This window comes from Onychomys torridus, unplaced genomic scaffold (genome assembly GCF_903995425.1).
Source record: "Onychomys torridus unplaced genomic scaffold, mOncTor1.1, whole genome shotgun sequence".
NCBI lineage: Eukaryota > Metazoa > Chordata > Mammalia > Rodentia > Cricetidae > Onychomys > Onychomys torridus.
In genome coordinates this window covers 15870-24533 of record NW_023411578.1, presented here as the reverse complement: position 1 = coordinate 24533, position 8664 = coordinate 15870, and the positions used below count along the sequence as shown (strand labels likewise).

At 42.8% G+C, this 8664-nt stretch overlaps 1 long non-coding RNA gene across 3 annotated transcripts; it reads right to left on the bottom strand.

Moving 5' to 3' along the window:
• Positions 1 to 1039: 1039 nt before the first annotated feature.
• LOC118575234 lies at positions 1040 to 5079 on the bottom strand. Of its 3 annotated transcripts, none has more exons than XR_004943856.1 (6): positions 5048 to 5079; positions 4247 to 4619; positions 2819 to 2909; positions 2439 to 2580; positions 1912 to 2238; positions 1040 to 1781 (listed from the first exon to the last, which is right to left on the bottom strand). It is a non-coding gene; the product is annotated as an uncharacterized LOC118575234 (long non-coding RNA). The 3 variants fall into 3 exon arrangements; XR_004943855.1 differs by having other exon boundaries at positions 1040 to 1987; positions 2090 to 2238; XR_004943854.1 differs by having other exon boundaries at positions 1040 to 2238.
• Between the last annotated feature and the right edge of the window lie 3585 nt (positions 5080 to 8664).

Sequence of the window (8664 nt, the reverse complement as noted above, 5' to 3'; positions counted from 1 at the left end):
GGTCCACAGGGTCTGCACGTTCAAGGGTAGCTTGTACATGGTATTGGCTCAAGGCCCCCTCTAAGGAGGATGCTGTGAAACACCAGCCCTGGGTCATATTTCCTTGATAATTAGTGTTTCCTGGGGAGGAACCTGTGATAGTTGGCTTACCTCCTCCTGTGCTGGACAGAGACCCTGTATGCTGGGGAAGTGCGCACACTGCCATCTGGACTTCCTGCAGAGAGCCTACTTCTGCTGTCTCAGGCCACACCTGCACATCTCCACCCTGAGTCTCCTGATGTATAGAACTCATCACTTTAAAGAGGAAGGACATGTGAAAAGGACCCTAGGGGAACTTGAAATATGCAGCACTTATGCTCGACTGTTCTTTCTCTACTGTGCATCTCTCCCCATGGCTCCTCCCGTCTGTCTCTTCCATCCTCTCTAATTTCCTCCCTTAGTCAATTCTTTCCTGCTGCCTCTGCAGTCTCTGGTTATCGTCCTCTGCTCTCCATCTCCAGCTCAACTAGGTCACTTTATTTAGAAGCGGGTTTGTACAGTGGGACTGGTAATTTTGAAGACAGAGTTTCAGATTTGTATACCCATACAGGGAAACAAGTTAGTGTGCCAAACAACAGATGACAGTTGTTCGTTGTTGTTGTTGTTGTTGTTTGAGCTGAGGATCGAACCCAGGGCCTTGCGCTCTACCACTGAGCTAAATCCCCAACCCCAGATGACAGTTTTAAATACAAAATTAGTGTAGTATAAAACCAAGGCTTCGACCCAGACCAGTGACTCTGCAATGAGCACTAGTAACTGAAGATATATGGACAAAGGGGTTTACAGTGTGACTTCTTGGTCACACTGCAGCTTTCATGAGGAGATCATTAAGTCTCCCCCTTTTTATTTTATCTTATTTAACTTTCTTTCTATTAAATTTTGTTTTATTGGGTGGGTGCAGAAGTAGAACATGGATGTGAAGTGATAAGGATATGAATGTGATCAAGATACATGATGTTAAAGACACAGAATAAATGAATAAAAAAATAGATATCTGAAACAAATAAATAAAGACCATGCAGGGCAAAAAACACATATTCACCCTCAAGAATGAAATTTAGACATTTTTCAGAAAATGGATACAACTGAGGATGACTGCGTTATATGTGAATAGAATTTCCCCAAAGACAAAGATCACTGTTTTCTTTCACATGCAACATCTGGCAGTATGTAAGAGCTAGAACATGAAAAACAGAACACTAAGGACATGGAACAAGACAGAGGTCTTCCTGGGATGGTCTACAACCAGGAGGGGCAGATCACCTCTATCTTCACAGACTGTCCAGAGTGGGCTGCACAGAGTCCTAGTTGGTTCAGAATCCAGAAACCTGCAGCCCTGTGTTCTCCATTAGCCAGGGAGTATGAACAAGGTTCAGTGGCCTAAAATCTAACCCAAAGTGGTTTTGACAAATAACAAAAGCACTCTGGGACCCATGAGCAAGAGTAGACATGGAAGTCAACAGCCAAGCATACAGTATCTGAGTGTCAGATGAGTAGAACTAGAAGTGCCTACCTAGAATTTGTGACTTCATGCATTGCCTCTGCCACTGGTGTCCTTAAAGTGAAAGCCCTGCTTTCAACATCCCAAGACAGGCACCAGCTGTCTTAGTGACCCACCTTGAGTCCTCAGCTGTGATCTGATGCCTCAAACAGAAAGAACTCAATCCAGGTAACCAATCTGGACTCTGCTGATTGGTCAGGTTGAAGTCATGTGACTCATACCTGGACTGCAGGTAGGGATCCTGTGAAAACCAGGTTAGGAAGCAGCATTTACATGCTCTGTGCCTTGCTTCCAAGGATGTATCAGCTAGGGTGTAACTCCCCAGCCCACTGACTTGGGTCCCCAGAAGAATTCATGAAGGCACTTCTCACATCCAGGTATATGTTCACTGGTGGACATAGACTTCTATTCTGAAGGTTAGATTTGGAGTTTGCTGCTGTTTCTAGTCTGTCCAGGATGAAAGTACCTTTGGTTTAATCCCTGACCCTGTTAAGATGAAAGAAGCACAGAACTTGTCTAATTCTGCCTCAGATGTCTGGAGGAACTTACCATTGATGTACTGAAGTGAGGCATGGCAGTGCACATCTGTAATTGCAACACTCAGGAGTTAGAGGCAGGTGGTCGAGCTCTGTGAAGTTGAGAGCTGCATGTTCTACACAGAGTCTCAGGAATGCCAGGGCTATACAGTGAGATCCAGTCTCAAAAAAAAAAAAAATCAAATGTGGATTCAGGAAATTTCCCTATCTCATTTCCAGAATTCAAAAGAATACTCAACCATTTCTCGGCCCTGCCTGATATGCAACAGAAACAAGGCCTGACCCCAGATGATACCCACAAACTGAAAATTAATCTCACTGCCTAAACAAACTGCTTCTTGATCTGTGCACATGGGACTCACCAGATGGTCAGGGTTCTAGAAGTAAGTGACAGCACAAGCTGGCTATCATCCACTGGGAAGAAGTTCTGGCCACAGCCTTTAGTTTGCACCAGTGTTTGCTAACAGTCCAGGGTCAGATGGTCAGAATGGAGCTGGATGCCAACTGTAACAGAGAAGACAGTTCCTCCCTTGTCACACCTCGAGTTCATTTCCCCTGGCCAACTCAGTGAGTTGCTCCCTACCTGGAAGGTGACCTGGAAAATAGTTCAGACACTCACCAGTGCTTCACACTACCCCAGGGACTGTCATCAAGAGATCCATGATGATCAAGGTTTCCTTGTAAACCTGACCCCTATGGTGAGCATTGGTCATAAAGAAGTCCCATGGCTGCTGGGACTTACCTTCCCACATTGCAGCAGAACACTGGAAAAATGAAGCAAGATTCTAGGACCAGGAGATGGGAGGCAACATGGGAAGCCTGAATGAAGGAGGCTATGGAGACAAAGACATACATGTCATCAGATCTGCCAAAGGCCATGTCAGACAGGAGCAGGAGAGGACTCCATTGAATGATGGAACCACCCTTCTCTCCTGCCACACTCTTCCCAGAATGAGAATCCCTTTCCAAAGCAGCCTCCCATTTCTCTACCTCGACATGTGCCAGGAACCCTCAGAGCAGGGCCTTTCCTTCTCATGCTGGCAATAAACAAGAGTTCACACTCTGCTTGGCTTGACATATTGGTTCTGTTCTTCTTCAAGACCCCTGCCTGAGCAAAACATCCTTTTCTCTTGACTCATTTACAGATAAGCTCCTCTGGACAGACTCTACCCCCTCTCTACAGGTCCTCTCATTTCCTCTTCATCCTCTCCACCTCTCCCTGTTCTTCCACTTATCTCCATTCTCCCATCTCCCATTGGATTTACAGTTCCTTCTAAAAGACAGTCAGAAAACAGTTTGGAGGTGATGAAGGGATCAAACATGGGGGAAGCTGGAGACCTGTGTGCAAGTCTGTCCTGTTGACAGAGGCAGTCCTTTTAGATGCTGTGGAAGCCAGGTCCCACCGGAACCATGAAAGGAGGGATGCAGACATTCATTGGGTTGATGCTACATGTGACGACTTAGGGATGTCCAGCAACAGTGCAGGGGCAGCAGTGCAGTGAAGGATGGGGAAGATGGCAGCTGAGGCACAACACTTAGAGGGTGGATACTGGAACCTGTAGCCCTAATATATCATCACACAGGACAAAGATTTCTTGCCCGGATCCTTCCTGTTGCACCACACCACACCAAGACTGTAATCAAATAGGCCATTTCACTTTCCCCCAATAAAAATCGAAAGAATAAAGAAAGTGCCTCCCTCAGTGACTTTAACAGACTCAGCACTGAGGAAAATGGGACCCCACTGACCAATGTGCTGTGCTTTTCTCCTGCCACACCCTAGCTCAGTAGGAGAGAACAGGATACTGTTTTCAAGGCAGCATCCTACTTGTGTGGCTGGACACATGCTAGGAACCACCAGAGCAGGCCCTCTCCTCCTCATTGCTGTCTGTTCCTAGCTCCCGCTCTGCACTTCAGGGGAGGTTTATTCCTGCTCTAGCTTGTCCACGGCCCCTGTCTCAGGTAAACACACACACACACACACACACACACACACACACACACACACACACACATCTCTTTCATCTTACTTTGTTGACCAGAAGTTCCTCAGGACAGAGTCTATTCCTTATTCTACACCACCTCTCATTTTCCCTATTCCTGTCCCAATCCCGTTTCCTAATTAGTCCCCTTTATCTCCTTTCACCCATCTTCCTTCTAGAGGACTTACACAGGTCTTACTGTTCTTTCCAAAAGGCAGTCACAGAATAAGTTCAAGGGGTTAAAGTGACCAAGATGATGAGCAGCCGAGATTGGTGTAAAAGTCACTCCTGGTTGTAGAAGCTGCTGTTTTCCATGCAGTGGGAGTGGTCCTACAAGCACAGCCTGTGCCTTATGACCACCTCTTCGTTCAGCAATAGTGCTGGACCTGGAGTAAGCTGAAGGAGATGGAAAGTGGCAGCTCAGACCCAATAGCTGCAGGATGGATGCAGGTGCGTGTTGCCATAGGTTGGAGGGAGCTGGTGCTCTGGTGATCTGTCTTGAGTCCCTTCCATGGCTCCTCACCAGGGCTGGAATTCTATTAGGCCATTTCCATTTCCACACTTCAAAGCAGAAAAACAAAACAAAACAAAAAACATGAAAGCACCTCTATTACTGACTTTGGCAGATTAAAGTTCTGTGCCATATTTCCTTTCCTGATTCCTACATTCTGACCCTTTGCCCCCTTTAGACAAACTCTCCTCCCTTCCTTCCCACCCCATGGTCCCCATGCTATGCTGTCTGCTTTTGTCTCAGCCTTCCAGGGCTTCACATGAATAGGAAGCTGTGCAATTTGCCATCTAATGTACCACATATCTGAAATTCTGGGCCCTCTGAGTGGATACAACTTTTCATTTAAAAAGGATATTGAAATAGTATATTTAAAATACAATAGGAATTCATCTGTGTGGTCCAACCAACTGTTCTCCATGTAGGTCTCCACTGTCCTCTCTTTTCCTTGAAGCCCCTGGTGCAAGAATTCTGGGCTCACCTTGGGGTGGGCAGGCAGCAGCAGCACAGTGCTCTCAGTGTACACCAAAGAGCCCTTTGTTCACAGTCAAAATGGCAGAAGTAAAACTTGTAACAAACAAATTGAACAACAGCATGGCATATAAGGAGACTGTGGGGAAGAGTCCACTCTCAGCACAGTGACTAGTGAACTGTTGTGTTATAAGGAAAGTAGCTAAAACTAGATATAGTTTTACATGAGAGAAAGCAGGTCCACAAATACAAATGGGATCAACTTTGTCTCCTCTGCGTCATATGGATGAAAAGGGATAGGCTTTTGGAAAAGTAATAGTATCAGTCACAAAGCTGTGGTGAGGGTACTGAAATAGTGCAGGGAAATTTGATCAAAGTATAGTATAGGCATGTATGGAAATTGTATCATGCAATTGCTTATGTGCAATGTATATGAAGTATATATATATATATAATGTACTATACTTATATAATTGCGAATATTATATTTATGAGTATGTAAATAGTATAATAAATTCTAGCTTTAAACTAGTATTATACATTATAATATTGTAATTAGCATATATTATAATAAATACAATTATCATAAATATTATAATATGTAATGCATATATACTACACACAATGATATATTATGTGTTTTATATATTTATTTAGTCTAGTAAATATGAACATATTTTCTAAACAGGAGAAAAGAAACCAAAGGGAAATATTAGACCTAATTTTCAAAAATGAATATTGGGTAATATTTAATGATGAAAGAGATAATATAAGCACAAATTACCACTAAAACAAAAACAAAAATTTAAATATAATCTTATTGTATCTTGTTATTCCATGTTCAGTTGCTATCCTTTGGGAGCCTGCTCTTTTCTAAAGGGAATCAGAGGAGCAGTGGATCTGGTGGAGAGAGGAGGTGGGGGGCAACTGGGAGGAGTGGAGGGAGGGGAGGATGCAGTCAGGATGTAGTGCACAAAAGAAGAATAGATAAACAGAGAAAATGAAAAACATAAATGTAAATATGAAACAGCAAACTTAAATCCCAGGAACCAAAACCAACCACCTGGAAATCAACTTCTACAATCTCAACAACTAGCAACAATGATCCGCAGTATTTCAGTAGTCCATAAAACTGAGGGAATGGACACTTTCAAACACATTTCATAAAAGAAATATTACCCTGATTTTCAAACCATATATGACATTTTAAAAAGATCCTAGTTTGAGGCAATATCCTTGATTGACAGATTGGAAAATCCTGAATGAGAGTAATTGATAGCTCATATCAAACTGAACACTACATTAATAAGACCAGACTTCATGGTCAAGATGACTTTAACCAGGAACACTCAAGATTCATCCACAGACACAAATGGTCAAACAGCATAGCATACACACAACACTCAGGTAAGTCCTATAATCAGACATCAGTGGAATGAAATTCCTTTTTCAGGCAGAAACTTGGAACTAGAGAAAGTGTTACTACAAACATGCCAGTTCCACAAACACAAGTGTCTCATTTGTTTAGTATAGGTCATGAGCAGGCAGGGGATAGCCTTTGTATAATGGAAGTACTTGTCAAACTCAGTGGGTGGGGACGTGAAATACAGCAGATAAATATGATCAAAATGGAATAAGCCAGATATCAAAGTCATGATCAAATTTCTCATCCTATACATTTAATATATACCAGTAAATTTGTAAAATACACAAGAACACAGCCAAAAATGACAAAGAAAAGAAGTTGATAGAAGGAAAATAAGTTGAAATGAAAAAAAAAAAGGAATTACAGGGAAAAATTAATACCCCAACCAATAATGTAGATAAAGAAAGAAAGAAATGCCAACTGCCAAAAGCCCAAACTGAGAACTTGGTAAACAAACTCACTATGTCCAGATCCAACAGGTCAGGGAAAAGGCCAAGTGTATGGGAAACAACTAAGTCCAACTGCTCTCCCACCAACCAACTGCTTCTCTGAAGTACAGACAAAACTCAGCCTCAAGCAGTGCCTTTTCATTGGCTAGTATTTAGCATACCTCACAAGGGATCCTTGTGATATCACATGCAATGGACCAATTGAGGCTCGGAAAAAAACAAACAAACAAACAAAAACACAGTGTAGATGTAACCGTCTTGTTAAATAAGAAACACAGAGCCAGTTGCAGAGTTAAATGCCAAGTGGTCAGAGCAATAGCTGAGAGCTGAAAACCTTACCCTTCACTGCTGCTCTGTCTTTCCTCTCTGCAAGAGAGATACTTCCTGTGTTTTTTTCTTTTTTATTGACTTTCTGTTCTGCTTTCTCATTTGGTTGTAAACCCAGCCACGTGACCTCCTCATCAGTGCCTGTCTGTACAGACCTCCAGGTCTTCTATGGTTGGTACTGAGATTAATGTAGCAGGAATCTCAACAGTTCTTATTAATAAAATCAAACCTGAGGCCAGTTATTGGGGTGAATGCTAGAAGATCAGAGAAGCAAAACAAGCCAGTTTCCTCACCTCACTAGTTCCTCAGCTGGTCTTGTTTCCTCAGATTGCTAGCTTCTGTGTCCTCATCCCAATGGCTCTCAGCTGAACTGTGCTGCTCCAACGCCTGAAAGCTTAACCAGTCAAATGCTGAACCAGCTAAATGCTTCTTGTTTCTGGTCTTCATGCCTTATATATCTTTCTACTTTCTGCCATCACTCCCTGGGATTAAAGGCTGGATTTCTGGGGTTAAAGGCATCTGTCTCCATGCTGGCTGTATCCTTGAACACACAGAGATCCGCCTTAGCTCTGCCTCCCAAGTGCTGGGATTAAAGGCATGCACCACCACCGCCCAACTTCTGCTATGGCTTGCTCTGACCCATTTTCTAGCCACCATTTCTGGCTCTGTTCTAGTGGCTGTCTGTTCTCTGACCCCAGATAAATTTATTAGGGTGCACAATATTGTGTGGAACACTATACATACACAACACCGTTTTTTATTATTATTTTTTCCATTCATATTCTTACCCACAAGGAAAAATGCCCTTAGCAGAGAGGACTGCTATGCATCCTCACCCCACCCCCGTTACTTTCCCAGAAGCCAAGATGATTCATTGCTGTCACACAGTCATACATTGACCGTATCTCTCCCACTCACCCCTTAATATAATCAATGAGCTCTTCAAGTATTCTAAATTCCAGATCCCATCCTCTGTCATGTAGCACAGGTCTCATAGCCTGCTTCTAGGTGTTACAGCAACTCACTTCCCCTCAGAGACCTTGAAGTTCATGGAGACATACTTTGTCTTGTGGGAATAAAACTCCTTTAGACACCCACTGAGTGTCCAGTCCATCATTCCTAATGACCTTTTGTCTGAAAGAAAGATCTATCATACCATCACTGTCCTTCTGTAAGCTCTGGCCATTCCCTCCCTCCCCTGTGAAAAAATAGAAAACACATTCAAGAAGGAGGGAAATAATAAGTCAAAGAGAAAATTAAAGTCTAAGAAATAAAATTAGACAAAACACTGTGAAAATATTGAGAATCAAGAAAGACTTGTACATTGACCAGCACAATTCACTGATGAATTCTATCATTTCAACATCTAGCAGCAATTTTCCAGTAGCCTGTAGGTCTGAAGAAAGGAACAATTTCAAATTTTTC